The sequence below is a fragment of the Anomaloglossus baeobatrachus genome, chromosome 3 (genome assembly GCF_048569485.1).
Source record: "Anomaloglossus baeobatrachus isolate aAnoBae1 chromosome 3, aAnoBae1.hap1, whole genome shotgun sequence".
Taxonomy (NCBI): Eukaryota; Metazoa; Chordata; class Amphibia; order Anura; family Aromobatidae; genus Anomaloglossus; species Anomaloglossus baeobatrachus.
The window spans coordinates 220,085,065-220,105,127 of NC_134355.1; the positions used below are offsets into that span (position 1 = coordinate 220,085,065).

The window sequence follows — 20,063 nt, forward strand, 5'->3', positions numbered from 1 at the left end:
ATTTTTTTTTTTTTTTACCACGCCTGAAGGTATTTTATTGCCAGAATCGCCCTACACACGATGCCTCACATCAATTCAGGAACATGCCATGGGTATCCAGGAGGAAAAAAACTATTCCCAATCAGACAACAGGAACTTTCACAAATGACATCCTTAGAAGTTGAGTGCCAGGTGAAAATCTGTAGGGGCATTGCCTGTTGTGGGGTAGCGCCAAGGCTCGCCATAGGGCAGTAGCATTGTCTGGCCTTCATGACATCATACTGCTGTGGGATCAGAGATTACCAAACATTCACATTCTCCCCAGCAATAACCGGGAGCGCACAGCCTCCACACCGTGGGCACAGCCTCCACACCCGTGGGCACAGCCTCCACACCGTGGGCCACAGCCTCCACACCGTGGGCACAGCCTCCACACCGTGGGCACCACACAAGTGGGCCGTGCCAGCGCTGCTTTGTTCTGGGGCGTCATTTAATGGTGTGTGAGCGAAGCCCAGGAGCCAGCTCGATGACACGATCATAGCATCCGAGTGCAGAGCTACACAAAGGCTGCGGTAATGGGCGAGACCCGTTGGAACACAGACCTCAAACTCCGATAAAGGCCGCCAATAAGCACTCACCGCTCACAGCGCGTCTACACTCCAGGACCTGAGTGGGTGAACGACAAACCCGCTGAGTCTAGAAAACCACGGCCCTCCTATCATCGAGATGTAGGCTGTCAGCGACAATCGCCGACTAACGGCACCGAGAAGAAGGGCGGGTCGGGGAGGATGGAGAGAGAGGAGACCATTTCCAGAGCATGCGCACTAACCATTACATTCACTGCGACATTTGGGCAGCAGCAGGAGAGCTGGCGAGTCAGTGCTTGCTGCATGAGGGGTTCTTGCTCTTCTACAATTTTGTTCCGATTTACTCCCCCCGTCCACTTTATATGAGCTGTCGTGTTATGGGCTTTAAGTGAAGACTAATTGCAAACCAATACCCTGCATGCAAGTGCTGGGCCCGTAGCCCAATGGGCAGCCGTTAGCAAGGCTGGTGCGCATGCGTTATCCTGAAAACGTGAATGGTGAGCATGGCGGGAGTCAGGGTTTCTTTGACCTATACTGATTTGATGCACATAAAAATGGAGCTGATAGAGAATGGATTGAGTGAAACATCTATACCCCCCATATCCATCCTCTTTCTGGTGACAGATACCGTTCAAGGGAACAATTACTGCACATAAGTATCAACCACTGAACGATGCTGAAGTTGGTTTCTTATTCGTCAGTTTCTATTCGGCAATTTAGTTTTTTTCAGTTTTTTATGCATTTATCAACAAAAATAACACATCACAATAATAAAATACAATGCACTGATGAGCCCTAATATAAATACACTCAAAACCAGCTGCGAAAATTATAAAACTGGCAAAAAAAAATGGGCATCAAAGTGGGCACCAAAGTATGTTAGTGAAAGGGTAAAATGGCTTTGGGCCACTGATCTAACACCATAATTGCATATCTAGGTGATGCCCCTAATCAAACTCAACTGACACCAGCCTGACCTAAAGGGGTTCTGGGCATCAGAACTGGCATCAAAGTGGGCAAAACTCCAGTTTTCACAGATTTGAATAAGTAACCAGTGTTTTTGAGGGTTTAAATGGCTTTGGGCCACTAATCTAACACCACATTTACATACCTAGTAATGTCTCACATCAAATTAACAACACTCCAGCCTGGCCCAAAGGGGTTCTGGGCATCAGAACTGGCATCAAACTGGCAAATGGCCATATTTTACAGATTTGAATAAGTAATGATGTTTTTGAGGGGTTAAATAGATTTGGGCCACTGATCTCACACCACATTTAAATACCTAGTGATGCCACACATCAAATTCAGATCACTCCAGCCTGGCCCAAACAGGTTCTGGGCATCAGAACTGGCATCAAAGTGGGCAAAACCCCAGTTTACACAGATTTCAATAAGTAACCAGTGTTTTTGAGGGGTTAAATGGCTTTGGGCCACTGATCTCACACCACATTTACATACCTAGTGATGCCACACATCAAATTCAGATCCCTCCAGCCTGGCCCAAACAGGTTCTGGGCATCAGAACTGGCATCAAAGTGGGCAAAACTCCAGTTTTCACAGATTTGAATAAGTAACCAGTGTTTTTGAGGGGTTAAAATGGCTTTGGGCCACTAATCTAACCCCACATTTACATACCTGGAGATGTCACACATCAAATTCAGATCACTCCCAGCCTGGCCCAAACAGGTTCTGGGCATCAGAACTGGCATCATAATTGGCAAAACCCAAGTTTTCAAAGATTTGAAATAAGTAACTGGTGGTTTTTGACGGTTTAATTGGCTTTGGGCCACTGATCTAACACCACAGTTACATACCTGGTGATGCCACACATCAAATTCAGATCACTCCCAGCCTGGCCCAAACAGGTTCTTGGCATCAGAACTGGCATCAAAGTGGGCAAAACCCCACTTTTCACAGATTTGAATAAGTAACTGGTGTTTTTCAGGGATTAAATGGCTTGGGGCCACTGATCTCACACCACACTTACATACCTAGTGATGCCACACATCAAATTCAGATCACTCCAGCTGGGCCCAAACAGGTTCTGGGCATCAGAACTGACATCAAAGTGGGCAAAACCCCAGTTTACACAGATTTGAAAAAGTAACCAGTGTTTTTGAGGGGTTAAATGACTTTGGGCCACTGATCTCACACCACATTTACATACATAGTGATGCCACACATCAAATTCGATCACTCCAGCCTGGCCCAAACAGGTTCTGGGCATCAAAACTGGCATCAAAGTGGGCAAAAACTCCAGTTTTCACAGATTTGAATAAGTAACCAGTGTTTTTGAGGGGTTAAATGGCTTTGGGCAACTAATCTAACACAACATTTACATACCTAGTGATGTCTCACATCAAATTAAGAACACTCCAGCCTGGCTTAAAGGGGTTCTGGGCATCAGAACTGGCATCAAACTGGGCAAATGGCCAGATTTTACAGATTTGAATAAGTAACTGGTGTTTTTGAGGGGTTAAATAGATTTGAGCCACTGATCTCACACCACATTTAAATACCTAGTGATGCCACACATCAAATTCAGATCACTCCAGCCTGGCCCAAACAGGTTCTGGGTATCAGAACTGGCATCAAAGTGGGCAAAACCCCAGTTTACACAGATTTGAAAAAGTAACCAGTGTTTTTGAGGGGTTAAATGACTTTGGGCCACTGATCTCACACCACATTTACATACACAGTGATGCCACACATCAAATTCAGATCCCTCCAGCCTGGCCCAAACAGGTTCTGGGCATCAGAACTGGCATCAAAGTGGGCAAAACTCCAGTTTTCACAGATTTGAATAAGTAACCAGTGTTTTCGAGGGGTTAAATGGCTTTGGGCAACTAATCTAACACAACATTTACATACCTAGTGATGTCTCACATCAAATTAAGAACACTCCAGCCTGGCCCAAAGGGGTTCTGGGCATCAGAACTGGCATCAAACTGGGCAAATGGCCAGATTTTACAGATTTGAAAAAAGTAACTGGTGTTTTTGAGGGGTTAAATAGATTTGGGCCACTGATCTCACACCACATTTAAATACCTAGTGATGCCACACATCAAATTCAGATCACTCCAGCCTTGCCCAAACAGGTTCTGGGCATCAGAACTGGCATCAAAGTGGGCAAAACCCCAGTTTACACAGATTTGAATAAGTAACCAGTGTTTTTGAGGGGTTAAATGGCTTTGGGCCACTGATCTCACACCACATTTACATACCTAGTGATGCCACACATCAAATTCAGATCCCTCCAGCCTGGCCCAAACAGGTTCTGGGCATTCAGTGATCTGAATTTGATGTGTGGCATCACTAGGTATGCAAATGTAGTGTGAGAACAGTGGCCCAAAGCCATTTAACCCTTTCAAAAACACCAGTTACTTATTCAAATCTGTAAAAAGTGGGTTTTGCCCACTTTGATGCCAGTTCTGATGCCCAGAACCTGTTTGGGCCAGGCTGGAGTGATCTGAATTTGATGTGTGGGATCACTAGGTATGTAAGTGTGGTGTGAGATCAGTGGCCCAAAGGCACTTAAACCCCTCAAAAACACCAGTTACTTATTCAATCTGTGAAAAGTGGGTTTTGCCCACTTTGATGCCAGTTCTGATGCCCAGAACCGGTTTGGGCCGGGCTGGCGTGATCTGAATTTGATGTGTGGCATCACTAGTTATATAAATGTGGTTTGAAATCAGTGGCCCAAAGCCATTTAACCCCTCAAAAAACACCAGTTACTTATTCAAATCTGTTTAAAACTAGGGTTTTGCCCTTTTTGATGCCAGTTCTGATACCCAGAACCTGTTTGGGCAAGGCTGAAGTGATCTGAATTTGATGTGTGGCATCACTAGGTATGTAAGTGTGGTGTGAGATCAGTGGCCCAAAGCCATTTAACCCCTCAAAAACACCAGTTACTTATTCAAATCTGTGAAAACTGGGGTTTTGCCCACTTTGATGCCAGTTCTGATGCCCAGAACCTGTTTGGGCCAGGCTGGAGTGATCTGAATTTGATGTGTGGCATCACCAGGTATGTAACTGTGGTGTTAGATCAGTGGCCCAAAGCCAATTAACCCGTCAAAAACACCAGTTACTTATTCAAATCTTTGAAAACTTGGGTTTTGCCAATTATGATGCCAGTTCTGATGCCCAGAACCTGTTTGGGCCAGGCTGGAGTGATCTGAATTTGATGTGTGACATCTCCAGGTATGTAAATGTGGTGTACGATCAGTGGCCCAAAGCCATTTAACCCCTCAAAAACACCAGTTACTTATTCAAATCTGTGAAAAGTGGGTTTTGCCCACTTTGATGCCAGTTCTGATGCCCAGAACCTGTTCGGGCCTGGCTGGAGTGATCTGAATTTGATGTGTGGCTTCACAAAGTATGTAAATGTGGTGTGAGATCAGTGGCTCAAAGGCATTTAACCCCTCAAAAACACTGGTTACTTATTCAAATCTGTGAAAAGTGAGTTTGGCCCACTTTGATGCCAGTTCTGATGCCCAGAACCTGTTTGGGCCAGGCTGGAGTGATCTGAATTTGATCTGTGGCATCACCAGGTATGTAAATGTTGGGGCGTGTCCTGGACATGGCGGCGTGAGGAAGCTTGTTCTCAAGAGCTCCTGCGCCCATATCAGCATACAAACATAGCCTGCAGGGCCCGCTCACCCAGGATGGCCCCAAAGAAGAGACCGGGTGGTGCTGCTGCTCCTACCTCCCCCGTGGCGTGCCAGAGCTCACAGGGGAGCCTGAACAGGTTCCTGACGGCGCCAGGGCTGGAGCCACCGCTGGCGGTCCGGAGCAAGATGGCGCCGGCGGGCTTGCGGCTCCCTCCAGCAGGGGATTCCCCGGGCGCGGCCCGGCGCCCTCCCACAGCCAGCAACAAAGTGCGAGAGCCCAGCGGTGGGGAGAGTCGGCGGAGGGAGCTGGAAGCAGGACCGAAGGGAGAGAGCCCAGGTATGGAGGGCTGGAGGAGGGGAGGAACCGCTCAGCCTGCCTCACAGCCTGACACCATGCAGACCGTTGCTGTGGAGGCGGAGACCTTGGCCCCTGGGAGACTAGGTGATATGGGAATCCCTGCCATCCTCTGCACTCAGGGGTCCCCTCTCCCTCAGGGGCGCACTGGGTCCCTGTCCTTAACAGACACCCTACCCTCCGGCCCTCCACAAGAAGATAATAAATGCTCTCAGGGAGCTCATCCTGGCCCTCCCTAGTAAGAAAGACCTGGAGAATGTAGTGGCCAGAATTGAATGCTCCCAGCAGATGGCGCTGTCCAACCTGAGAGAGGAAATGGTGGTGCTGGAGGACAGGATTGAGGCAACAGAGCAAGCACAGGAGTCCCTGGAGAGCAGGATGGAGCGAATTGAAAGGGACTGTGAATCTTCCAATGCCCGCGTCAGAGATCTAGCCTGCTCCTGGATGATCAAGAAAACAGGAGTAGGAGAAACAACATCAGGCTGAAAGGTATACCGGAGGACTGGCCTCAGGATCTCCTGCGCACTAAAAGTCCAGTCCATTTTCAATATGGTCACCGAACGTCCGCTGGAGGCTACCTACCTTTTTGATAGGATCCACAGAGTCGCCAGGCCCGGCCCCAGACCCACGTCCTTCTCCAGAGACGTGTTATGTCGCTTGCATTATTATGGAGACAGAGAAAGGATCCTACAGGGGGCCTGGGCACACGGCTCTGTGCAAATAGACGGAGCAACGGTAAAGTTATTCCCAGACGTTTCCAGCCGCACATTGTATATGAGACGCCTGCTGCATCCTCTCCTGCTCAACATAAAAGAAGCGGACGCCTCCTATAGATGGGGCCATCCCTTCCACCTGATTGTACGCAAGGGGGATTCGGTGTTCTTGCTGAGGAGGTACCCGGAGCTGCCGAAGCTCTTTGCCTTCCTGGGCATACCAAGCTGCTCGGTTCCGGACTGGACTGCTTGGGAACCCCAGGCCTACTCGGAGCAACAGAGAAGAAAGGGGGGCGCCCCCACTGTTCAATGTGAGGTTCCGTGAGAATTGAGGCCCCTTACTGGCAAGGAATGTGTGGAGGTGTGACTACAACTGAGGCAACGATGGCGGTGGCGGAGTCAAGGAGATGGGAGGGACTTCTGTGTGGCTACGCATCTCCAAGAGTGGTTTTCGAGGTGGAAGATCGTTTTGCTGGACACAATGTATTGGGGGATGTTTGTTATATATACGTTAGCGGACCATAGGATGACGGGCTTCTGGGGGGGGGGTTATTATTGTTTTCGGGGGCTTATCCTGGGGGGTGGGGTTAGTGGGTAGGTTATTGGGTGGTCCCTTCCTCACAGTCTGGGAGGGGAATCAACCAGCATTAAAATGAAGGGCGCGGGTTTGCGCTCTGGCCGCGTGTCGGTTCGTGTCCCCGTTCTTCCCTTAAGTAGTCCCCCGGGCTGGTCCCTGGCTCTACGAACAGTACACTAACTGTTTCTTTAAGTTTCTGGCTTTTCTCTTTCTGAGCCACTTTCCTCTCTCTTTTCTATTCTTAAATTTTCCTTCCCCTTCTCCTACTTCCTTCTAAACCCACACGTTCCCCCCTTCCTTCTCCCCTTCCTCCTTTGGTGTTTCTGTTTGTTTTTCCCCCCTTTTTTTTTTCTCCCTTCCCGCTCTCTGAGTATGGCTAAAGAAAAACAGAACGAGCTAGCGGTGGGCTCAATCAATGTCAAGGGACTTCATAGCCCGGAGAAACGTTCTATCCTATTGAACCTCCTATGGAGAAACCGAATCCAGGTCGCCTTCCTTCAAGAGACACACTACTGTGAATCCAGACCATACAGACTCTCGGACAGAAGGTACCCAATAGTACACCACTCACCCTCCCCGGACTCTAGATCAAGGGGCACAGGTATCTTGCTGTCTAGTTCAGTCCCCTTGGGAACTGATGGACTCCCGTTCGGATACCGAGGGAAGGCTTCTGATGCTCAAGGGATGCATTGTCTCCCAGATTGTCACCTTTGTGGCAGTTTATTTGCCTAATACAGGCCAGTGCACCACCTTGTTGCGATAACTTGAGCAGATAGAGGAATTCTCAGAGGGCACTCTGATTCTGGGGGGGTGACTTCAATGTCGTGTTGGAGCCATTGAGGGGATAGTTTCAAAGGGGGTGTCCAGTCTCCCACAGATGGCACTGCGCCAGATGAGACGGGGGACTACATGATCATCAACTGATAGACACATGGCGATTGATGCCACCCATCAGACAAAGACTTTTCATTTTACTCAGCAGCCCATAACTGTTTATTCACGGCTGGACCTCTTCTTCCTCAAACACGGGGACCTTCATTCTCTGATGGACGCGTCAATTGAGTGCATATCCTTTTCTGATCATGCTCTGATTACAGTCACTATATCCCTCGACTGTCCTATCAGGAGACAGGGACAGTGGAAGTTGAACACTTCATTACTTACTGACCAGGTGAACGAATGTGGGAACTGGAGGAGACCTTGACTGAATACTTTGACAGACACAGCGGGGGGGAAGTGTCCCCAATATTGTCTGGGAGGCGCACAAATGCGTTGCGAGGGGACTGCTCATTAAGCATGGCTCACGTTTGAAGAGGGAGCGGGCAGCAGAGATCACATCTCTCTTGGCCGACATAAGGGAGTTGGAGGTGACGCACAAGGGGTCTTTGGGAGGGGAGATAGGTGTTAGGCTGGGCAGGAAGAGGGAGGAACTGCGTACACTACTATACCACAAAGCCAAGGGAGTATTAGCCAAGTGTAGGAGACACTTTTACGAATTCGGCAATAAGAGCGGCAGGGCCCTGGCTCGCGCTCTGAGGACTCAGAGATCAAGGGGTTATGTCCCTAAAGTGCACACTTCGGGAGGGGGCTGGGCCACACTGCCGAAGGACATCGCATCCGCTTTCAAAGATTTCTACTCCTCGCTTTACTCGATAGATGGGGGGCGATCTGAGAGGGCCGGGGCGGAATTGCGGCAACGCATACGGAAGTATATCTTGGACTCCGGCTTGAAACATTTTAAACCAGAGGAAGCGGCGGCACTGGAAAGGCCCATCTCAGAGGAGGAGTACTGGGCCGCTATCAAAAACTCACCTACAGGCAAGGCCCCGGGTCCAGACGGCTTCCCCTTGCAATACTACAAAAAAATGGGAGCTCTGTTGCTCCCCCCATTCCTCTCTGCCTACAATAATATCCCAACCTGCGCGGAGGTCCCACTGCCGAGAGACTCTTTAGCCGCTAATATAGTAGTCATCCCTAAAGAGGGCAAAGACCCTCCTCCTGCTCTAGTTATAGTAATGTCAGCAATCCTCAAATGGAGAGAGGCCACTTATCAGATAATTTAGTGAAAACAGCAATAAGAGGCTAAAATTTAACTTTTAATTCTATTATATTAAAAGCCCAAGAAGGGTACATGTAACCATAAAACTCCCCAGTGATCTGATGTCTCAGATAGTACCTGTCGTGGCAACTAGGGAGTCAGTGCTGTATAACAAACATAACAAAACAAACACAATATACATAAATAATAAATTGAGTAGATTGTGTCCACCCAAAGGGACAGTGGTCCACCTAGTAGGGAAGAAAAAACAATCAAACAAACTCAATATACATAAATCAAGAGCTATATGCTGGTCCTCAGTGGAAAGACCAGCACAATATCCTATTGCTCAGTGTACGAATAAATGGGAACAATCTCACCCATATTCAATGGTCTGGGGCACCTCAGGATCTCCTCCGTGTGGGTCCTCTTTACGTTGTCAGGTTGTCACTGACCCTACACAGTCCTAGGAGATTAACTTAACCTGTTGCCCATAGCTTCTGCCCTAACAAGGACAGACCACAGCTAGCCCTCTCTATATACCCCTACACCGATCCTAGCCACGTCCCGACGCGTTTCATCATACAGGACTCATCAGGGGACTCCGGTGTTTAGATAGAGGCCAGAGGTCCTAAGCCCTCGCTCCCAGAATAACACAAGGGAACCAGAGCCACAATGGTAGAGGGTATATAAGTGGTATCAGTCCAATAAGATTTGGAAGACAATTAAGAGACTCACCAGTGGTGATTCAGATGCACAGGTGAATCCACATCCAGTGTATTAAAAAGTGACACTTCATGATACCGCCCCTTCATACGCCGATCTCATGGTCACGTGGGACGCAACCAGCGTTACTTCCACAATAAGTTCCCATAAGGAAAAGGAGCACATCCGGGTCTCGCATAGCGATGAACCGGAAGTGCGTCACATCAAAGGCGGGACACTTACTTCGTACTAACGCGCAGACTCCATTCATGGAGCGCAAATCAGCGTTCCATTCATATACCGGAAATGAGGTGAAGGGGATAATGCGGCGGTGGGAGTGGCAGGTACGTCACGCATACATCAAGCCACCCCCCGCCCAGCCAGTGAGGTCACGGCTCATAGCAGCGCGCTTCACATTCCCAGTGCCTAGAAGTGCACACAGGGAAACGGACCCCCGCCGACCACACACCTCATTCACTGGATCAAGCCCCAGCCCCACACACCAGGCGAAGAAAGGCACAATCAACACCATCAAAAAAGGGGGCACTGTGCAAACCACAACACACACGCCCCACAGGCAAAACCCACCAGTGCCTCACAGGGCCGTTTAACATTTCACTAAAGAACCAGTAATTACCATGAGGGGCATTCCATTAACACACAGAGGGGAAAGGAATCATGAAGCAGGATTATATTACTGGATGCATCTGATTACAATATCACCACAAATCTTACTGAGAACCATCTTAATAATATTGTTCAGTGTATTCAGATTTCATTACACATAATAAAAATATAGTCATGTTACCCGGATGTTGCAGAGGTATACATATCCCAGGGTTCCACATATATAGAGGGATTACTTCGTGTATTCCCTATCCCTCTAAGACTATATAGGTTACATCTTCAAATATATGGTCAAGGTTATCATTGGCTGGTAATTTTCCTCCCTGTCTAAATAAAGCTGGCAAATTGAAGCTGTTCATTTAAGCCCCCCGGGGACGAGGTACCCAATCTGAATATCCATTTCGTTTCCTGTTGGAGTATCCGCCTGTCCCAGTTGCCACCCCTCTTTGGTCTAGGGACAACATCAATACCCATAAAACGGATCGCTGTGGGATTGCCACCATGTTTTGCCCATATGTGTCTGGCTAGTTGTTTGTCCCTCTTGTGCTCAATGTCGCCAAGATGATCTCCAATTCTTCGCCTAAATTCGCGGATCGTTTTCCCTACATACTCTAAACCGCAGTTGGATGTGGATGTGGATTCACCTGTGCATCTGAATCACCACTGGTGAGTCTCTTAATTGTCTTCCAAATCTTATTGGACTGATACCACTTATATACCCTCTACGATTGTGGCTCTGGTTCCCTTGTGTTATTCTGGGAGCGAGGGCTTAGGACCTCTGGCCTCTATCTAAACACCGGAGTCCCCTGATGAGTCTTGTATGATGAAACGCGTCGGGACGTGGCTAGGATCGGTGTAGGGGTATATAGAGAGGGCTAGCTGTGGTCTGTCCTTGTTAGGGCAGAAGCTATGGGCAACAGGTTAAGTTAATCTCCTAGGACTGTGTAGGGTCAGTGACAACCTGACAACGTAAAGAGGACCCACACGGAGGAGATCCTGAGGTGCCCCAGACCATTGAATATGGGTGAGATTGTTCCCATTTATTCGTACACTGAGGAATAGGATATTGTGCTGGTCTTTCCACTGAGGACCAGCATATAGCTCTTGATTTATGTATATTGAGTTTGTTTGATTGTTTTTTCTTCCCTACTAGGTGGACCACTGTCCCTTTGGGTGGACACAATCTACTCAATTTATTATTTATGTATATTGTGTTTGTTTTGTTATGTTTGTTATACATCACTGACTCCCTAGTTGCCACGACAGGTACTATCTGAGACATCAGATCACTGGGGAGTTTTATGGTTACATGTACCCTTCTTGGGCTTTTAATATAATAGAATTAAAAGTTAAATTTTAGCCTCTTATTGCTGTTTTCACTAAATTATCTGATAAGTGGCCTCCCTCCATTTGAGGATTGCTGACATTACTATATAGAAACGAGGTATGGCAGGTTTATTGACTACCGGACTAAACACAGATGATTGGCTGGCTGAAGCACAACAAATTTTTTCTGATCAGGGTTTTGTGCAAAAGAGGTACACCCCCTCCTATGGAGTGGCGTTTAAGGAATTAACACAAGTGTATAAGGACCAGGTGGTTTCATGGTGGGAGGTGAAGAGCCTAGAGAGCTACATCAAGGCGGGCATAGTCCCACGTGGCCTCCGTATTCACCTTACGGCGGGTTCTAAGTATAGAAATCCGGATTTTGTCACCAACTGGGAGAGAGAAGCAACAAATAGCTCAATACGATTGATGCAATTGATGTTGGAAGAGGAAAGAGCTAACCTCTCCCAGCTGGATGACAAATTGAAGGAAAGCATTGATATAACTAAAAAGTTTGCAGGTGAACCTGATTTCACCACAAAAGAGAACAAATTGAAGGATGAATTGGAACCTTTCCAGTATAGATTAAAAGAGAGGAAGCACAAGCAATACATGAGGGATTACTCTGATTTTAAGGACAATCGGGCTTATCAGGTGGTTAACAACCAATTACCTGGTCAAGTAACTGAGTGTGAGCCATCCTCCACGGATACTGACTTTTCGGACGGTGATAACTATAGGAGACAGAGGAATAACAGGAATAGAGGAAGGGGGAGAGGGAGAGGGAGAAGAGGCTCCAAATCTGGTGATAGGGGAGGTAATTTACCATTGAGCCCTTTTTTAGAACCCTATCCCCTCAGAAATCGGCTTCAACAACCCAGGAACTAACCTCTAACGTACAGGTTATTAACCTGTCAAAACAAACTCTGGGTAGTACAGAGGTTGAACTCCTTAAGAGGGGGCTTTCCTTCGTCCCCACATCAAATTTTGACACTTTTGAAGCCATTAAGGACCTGAATTTATTCCTGCGGAAGGTCAGGTGGAGGAAACACTTCTTGCGTCAAGACACCAGATTGTGTCAGGATCTCGATATTCCACCTGACCTTCTACCGGATATACGATTACTGGAAAGTATCGGTACCATGGACCCCAGTCTTCAGGGTAGGGGACCTTTCACCGATCTAAAAAATAAGAGTACAAAATTTCCTCCCTCCTCAGGTGACCAGTCGGCGATTGATGTTTTTGAGGAACTTGTTACCCGTGAATTTAGATCTATCTCTCAGTCCTCCCTTTATACACCATATAATCTAACAAAGGAAGAGATGGAAACATTGAGGGAACTGGAACATGACAGCCACATTGTCATCAAATCCTCAGACAAAGGGGGCAATGTGGTTGTCATGGACATTGACCAGTATGCGGAGATTTGTATCAAACTCCTGAGTGACAGGACTGGATATGAAAGACTCCTGGCTAATCCAACAAAACAGTATCTAGAGGAACTTAAAGATATCATGGATGAGGGCCTTTTGTCCGAAGTAATTAGTAAAACTGAGTATGAGTTTCTTCTCTCAAAAGAACCAACAATGGCAACTTTCTATTGCCTACCAAAGGTCCATAAGGGCCTCTGTCCTTTGAAGGGGAGGCCAATAGTTTCTGGGATCGATAATCTGACCCAGAACTGTGGAATATACTTGGATAGAGTTCTTAAGCCATTTGTAGCAGCCCTACCTTCATTTGTGAAGGATACACCTGACCTTTTGAGGAAATTAGATGGGATATCGGTGAGTGAGGGCACACTTCTTGGAAGTGTGGATGTTGAGGCTCTCTACTCCTCTATTCCCCATTCGAAGGGTCTTGAGGCGGTGGAATTTTTTCTGAATACGCGGGGCTGCCAGTATAATGAACATAACAGATTTGTTCTCAAACTTTTGGAGTTTTGTTTGAAGAGAAACATCTTTACCTTCGATGGGCGGATCTACCACCAACTCAGGGGCACGGCTATGGGGAGCCCCTGTGCTCCCTCTTACGCCAATTTGTTCCTGGGTTGGTGGGAGGAGACGCGGATTTTTGTGGAGGAAATGGAAGAGTTTACATCGAAATTTGAGGTATGGGCCCGCTACATAGATGACATACTAATTGTATGGACAGGTTCGAGGCTGGAACTGTCTAACTATGTAGCGGGCCTTAATCAAAATGACATCGGCCTCACCTTCACACATGTTATTGGGGAAGATCATCTCCCGTTTCTGGACATCCTCATCCAGAAAAATGGAAATGGTGAAATTTCCACCTCAACCTACCGCAAACCCACAGCCACCAATTCTCTCCTCAGATGGGAGAGCAGTCATCCTTTCCATATGAGGAAGGGGATTCCTAAAGGACAGTTCCTCCGTTTACGGAGGAACTGTTCGGATAAAAGGGTCTTTGAAAGCCAATCAAGGGAGCTCCGTGACCGGTTTAAGGAGAGGGGTTACCCTGGGGAGATCCTCAAGAGAGCCTACAATGAAGCAAAGAATACCCCTAGAACGGAATTGTTGATGGACCGGGAGAGGCCATTGGAGGAGAATGGTTTCTCTCGCTTCATCACAACTTTCAACAATGGAGCTACTGAAATCCGTAAAATCTTGGAGAGCCATTGGCCTATTCTTTTAATGGATAGGGATGTGGGCCCCTCTTTACCTGAACGACCAATGATTACCTACAAGAAAGGGAGATCTCTTGGTGACAGGCTCGTGCATAGCCATTTTGAACGACACCAAGAGACTAATTGGTTATCTAGGGAAGTGAAAGGCTGCTATAGATGTTCTAAGTGTATAGCATGCCCCTACCTAGAAGTCGGGAAAACTTTCAGGAGTATGGTGCTGGACAGGAATTTTGAAATACGCCATTTCATAAATTGTCGCACTCAAGGAGTGATCTACAAAGCTACCTGCAACTGCGGTTTAGAGTATGTAGGGAAAACGATCCGCGAATTTAGGCGAAGAATTGGAGATCATCCTGGCGACATTGAGCACAAGAGGGACAAACAACTAGCCAGACACATATGGGCAAAACATGGTGGCAATCCCACAGCGATCCGTTTTATGGGTATTGATGTTGTCCCTAGACCAAAGAGGGGTGGCAACTGGGACAGGCGGATACTCCAACAGGAAACGAAATGGATATTCAGATTGGGTACCTCGTCCCCGGGGGGCTTAAATGAACAGCTTCAATTTGCCAGCTTTATTTAGACAGGGAGGAAAATTACCAGCCAATGATAACCTTGACTATATATTTGAAGAAAATGTAACCTATATAGTCTTAGAGGGATAGGGAATACACGAAGTAATCCCTCTATATATGTGGAACCCTGGGATATGTATACCTCTGCAACATCCGGGTAACATGACTATATTTTTATTATGTGTAATGAAATCTGAATACACTGAACAATATTATTAAGATGGTTCTCAGTAAGATTTGTGGTGATATTGTAATCAGATGCATCCAGTAATATAATCCTGCTTCATGATTCCTTTCCCCTCTGTGTGTTAATGGAATGCCCCTCATGGTAATTACTGGTTCTTTAGTGAAATGTTAAACGGCCCTGTGAGGCACTGGTGGGTTTTGCCTGTGGGGCGTGTGTGTTGTGGTTTGCACAGTGCCCCCTTTTTTGATGGTGTTGATTGTGCCTTTCTTCGCCTGGTGTGTGGGGCTGGGGCTTGATCCAGTGAATGAGGTGTGTGGTCGGCGGGGGTCCGTTTCCCTGTGTGCACTTCTAGGCACTGGGAATGTGAAGCGCGCTGCTATGAGCCGTGACCTCACTGGCTGGGCGGGGGGTGGCTTGATGTATGCGTGACGTACCTGCCACTCCCACCGCCGCATTATCCCCTTCACCTCATTTCCGGTATATGAATGGAACGCTGATTTGCGCTCCATGAATGGAGTCTGCGCGTTAGTACGAAGTAAGTGTCCCGCCTTTGATGTGACGCACTTCCGGTTCATCGCTATGCGAGACCCGGATGTGCTCCTTTTCCTTATGGGAACTTATTGTGGAAGTAACGCTGGTTGCGTCCCACGTGACCATGAGATCGGCGTATGAAGGGGCGGTATCATGAAGTGTCACTTTTTAATACACTGGATGTGGATTCACCTGTGCATCTGAATCACCACTGGTGAGTCTCTTAATTGTCTTCCAAATCTTATTGGACTGATACCACTTATATACCCTCTACCATTGTGGCTCTGGTTCCCTTGTGTTATTCTGGGAGCGAGGGCTTAGGACCTCTGGCCTCTATCTAAACACCGGAGTCCCCTGATGAGTCTTGTATGATGAAATGCGTCGGGACGTGGCTAGGATCGGTGTAGGGGTATATAGAGAGGGCTAGCTGTGGTCTGTCCTTGTTAGGGCAGAAGCTATGGGCAACAGGTTAAGTTAATCTCCTAGGACTGTGTAGGGTCAGTGACAACCTGACAACGTAAAGAGGACCCACACGGAGGAGATCCTGAGGTGCCCCAGACCATTGAATATGGGTGAGATTGTTCCCATTTATTCGTACACTGAGCAATAGGATATTGTGCTGGTCTTTCCACTGAGTACCAGCATATAGCTCTTGATTTATGTATATTGAGTTTGTTTGATTGTTTTTTATTCCCTACTAGGTGGACCACTGTCCCTTTGGGTGGACACAATCTACTCAATTTATTATTTATGTATATTGTGTTTGTTTTGTTATGTTTGTTATACATCACTGACTCCCTAGTTGCCACGACAGGTACTATCTGAGACATCAGATCACTGGGGAGTTTTATGGTTACATGTACCCTTCTTGGGCTTTTAATATAATAGAATTAAAAGTTAAATTTTAGCCTCTTATTGCTGTTTTCACTGCTCTAGTTATAGGCCAATATCCCTCCTTAACATGGACTTGAAGCTATTTACTAGAATTTTATCAGATAGACTCTCCCCGCTGATTGGGGAGATTGTCCACACAGATCAGGCAGGGTTTGTAAGGGGAAGAGAAGCAAGAGACAACACTACTAAGGCGGTAAGTCTAATCTATAAGGCTAAAACGGACGGGACGCCTCTCATGCTCTTGTCGACTGACGTGGAAAAAGCGTTCGACAGAGTCAATTGGATATTTATGGAGGAGGTGTTGCGGGTAGTGGGGGTGGGGAGGATGATGTTCAGGTGGATCTGCTCTCTGTACAGTATCCCATCGGCGACAGTCAGGGTGAATGGCCTCATTTCAGACAGTTTCCCCATTCTCAATGGCACAAGGCAGGGCTGCCCCCTCTTGCCCTTAATCTTCATTTTGACCCTGGAACCCCTACTATGTCGAATTAGAGGAAACATTAATGTTTCGGGCCCTAGAGTTGCAGGCTCCACTTATAAAATCGCGGCGTATGCGGACGACCTACTCTTTTTCATAACTAATCCTCAGGTCTCCCTCCCCAATCTGTTAAGAGAGCTGAAAATCTACTCCTCTCTTTCTAACTTTAAAATCAACATGTCAAAGTCTGAAGCATTAAATGTATCTCTACCCCAGGAACAGGTAGTCACGCTTCAATCCACGTTCGGGTTTAGGTGGTCTAGTCAGTCACTGAGGTACTTGGGGGTCCAGCTGGCGGCGGACACTAGGCAATTATACAAACTGAATTATCTTCCTCTCTTGCAATCCATTAGAACAGATTGCACCAGCTGGGGGAAGGGCCTCTTCACCTGGTTTGGGAGGTGTGCAATACTGAAGATGAATATTCTTCCTCGGCTATTATACCTCTTTCAGTCCCTGCCGATTCGGATCCCGGGTTCCTTTTTTAGGGATATGGCTTCGCTACACACTAAATTTATTTGGGCAAATAAACCGGCGAGACTCTCCCGTTCCCTCCTGTGCAGGCCTAAGAGCAGAGGAGGTCTGGGAATCCCTGATTTGAAAAAATATTACTGGGCCACCCACATGGTCAGAGTACTAGATTGGTGCCGCCATTCTGGGACAAAGGCATGGGTTGCACTGGAACAAAGTTTCTCGGACATACACCTCCCGGCCACTCCTTGGCTTTTGCACTTTTCCCCGTCAAACTTGAAATCTCACCCACTTATTGGTGCCACCCTGGAATGCTGCTCAAAAAATGTCTTTCGGAGCTGGGCCCTGGGGGGGTAGATTCAGAGCATGTCACCTGGGAGGAGGAGGAGACTGGCTATCGCTTACAGATATCCGCAGTCTCTTGACCCCGGACTTCATGGGGAGCTGGAGGGCGATGCAACTTAGGCATTTTCTGTGTTCCCGCCCCGGCTTCACTCAGTATGCAGGGCCCCCTACGAGGTTCGAAAAATTGTGTCTAGAGGGGGGCGTTCTACGGCATTCACTCTCTATAGTATACAACATGTTATCAGACTTGCCCATTCCGACCTACTTACGGCAGTGGGAGAGGGATCTGGGGATTGCTCTGACCGACATGCAAAGGAACAAAATCCTACTGTTAGCACATAAAACATCGATCAGTTCCAGATTGTTGGAGGCCAATTACAAACTGCTGGCAAGGTGGTACAGAGTCCCGACTAGACTGCACAGGATTTTCCCCGCGGTGGACTCCACTTGTTGGAGATGTGGATTAGAGGAAGGGGACTATGTACATGTTTTCTGGTCATGTCCCTCTCTGCGGAGGTTTTGGTCAGGGGTGAGGCAGGTAATCAGACAGTTAACAGGGACGCAAGAGACACTGGGCCCGGAGTTGTTTCTTTTACAATTATCGGAGCTCTCGATCTCTAAATACAAGCGCTCCCTGCTAAGTTTCCTGGTCATGGCCACCAGGTCCTGCATTCCTCTTGGCTGGAAGTCTACTGCTCCTCCCACGATGGCCCAATGGGTATCAAGAGTCAACGACTTAATGCATTTGGAGGATTTGACATCCTCTCTTCATGATCGCCGGGAGGACTTCTGCAGGACGTGGCTGCCATGGATGGAGTTCACTTCCTCAACGGACCACACAGGTCTGCTCTCTGGCCCGCAGGGGTGTCCTGGAGGGTTGTCGGCGTGATGCTTCGAGAGTCCCCCTCTCTCACCCCACCCTTTTTTTTTTTTCTCTTTCTCCCTCTCTTCCCTTCTCCTCTCCCCTCTCTCTTCCTCTCTTGCCTCATTTCCCGCTCCCTCCCATAATTCTCCCTTGTTCTTGCCATCTAACTTGCGCTATACTCTTTTAGAATTCCTTTTTTCTCCTTCTCTCTCTGTATTGTGTTGGTTCCCAAAAAAAAAAAAATAACAAAATTTATAACCAGACCAGACTTGCTTGGATGGAAGATGGATGCATAAGGGTACTGGTGGTCGGGACACTTGTTATTGTTATGTACCTGATAAACTCTATGTCGCTCCGTTTGGAGCGGAAAGTTTTCATTGTTACATGTTGGTATTTAAAATAAAGAATTAAAAAAAAAAAAAGGTATGTAAATGTTGTGTTAGATCAGTGGCCCAAAGCCATTTAACCCCTCAAAAACACCAGTTACTTATTCAAATCTGTTAAAACTTGGGTTTTGCCCAATATGATGCCAGTTCTGATGCCCAGAACCTGTTTGGGCCAGGCTGGAGTGATCTGAATTTGATGTGTGACATGTCCAGGTATGTAAATGTGGTGTGAGATCAGTGGCCCAAAGCCATTTAACCCCCCAAAAACACCAGTTACTTATTCAAATCTGTGAAAAGTGGGTTTTGCCCACTTTGATGCCAGTTGTGATGCCCAGAACCTGTTTGGGCCAGGCTGGAGTGATCTGAATTTGATGTGGGGCATCACTAGGTATGTAAATGTTGTGTGAGATTAGTGGCCGAAAGCCATTTAACCCCTCAAAAACACCAGTTACTTATTCAAATCTGTGAAAACATGGGTTTTGCCCAATATGATGCCAGTTCTAATGCCCAGAACCTGTTTGGGCCAGGCTGGAGTGATCTGAATTTGATGTGTGGCATCACTAGGTATGTAAATGTTGTGTTAGATCAGTGGCTTAAAGCCATTTAACCCCTCCAAAACACCAGCTACTTATTCAAATCTGTGAAAACTTGGGTTTTGCCCAATATGATGCCAGTTCTGATGCCCAGAACCTGTTTGGGCCAGGCTGGAGTGATCTGAATTTGATGTGTGACATGTCCAGGTATGTAAATGTGGTGTTAGATTAGTGGCCCAAAGCCATTTAACCCCTCAAAAACACCAGTTACTTATTCAAATCTGTGAAAAGTGGGTTTTGCCCAATTTGATGCCAGTTCTGATGCACAAAACCTGTTTTGGCCAGGCTAGAGTGATCTCAATTTGATGTGTGACATCTCCAGGTATGTAAATGTGGTGTGAGATCAGTGGCCGAAAGCCATTTAACCCCTCAAAAACACCAGTTACTTATTCAAATCTGTGAAAACTTGGGTTTTGACCAATATGATGCCAGTTCTAATGCCCAGAACCTGTTTGGGCCAGGCTGGAGTGATCTGAATTTGATGTGTGGCATCACCAGGCATGTAAATGTGGTGTTAGATCAGTGGCCCAAAGCCATTTAACTCCTCAAAAACACCAGTTATTTATTG

General features: G+C 47.2%; 1 protein-coding gene across 6 annotated transcripts in view; it reads right to left on the minus strand.

Moving 5' to 3' along the window:
* CEP170 (centrosomal protein 170) overlaps positions 1-971 on the minus strand; it is a 974,470-nt gene extending 973,499 nt beyond the window's left edge. For 3 of the 6 annotated variants that reach the window (XM_075339731.1, XM_075339735.1, XM_075339726.1), the window contains exon 1: positions 618-970. The gene's annotated coding sequence lies outside the window, so the exon portion shown is untranslated. Of the gene's footprint in view, positions 1-617 lie in introns of all 6 variants that reach the window. The other 3 variants (XM_075339732.1, XM_075339729.1, XM_075339727.1) reach the window with 2 other exon arrangements.
* Between the last annotated feature and the right edge of the window lie 19,092 nt (positions 972-20,063).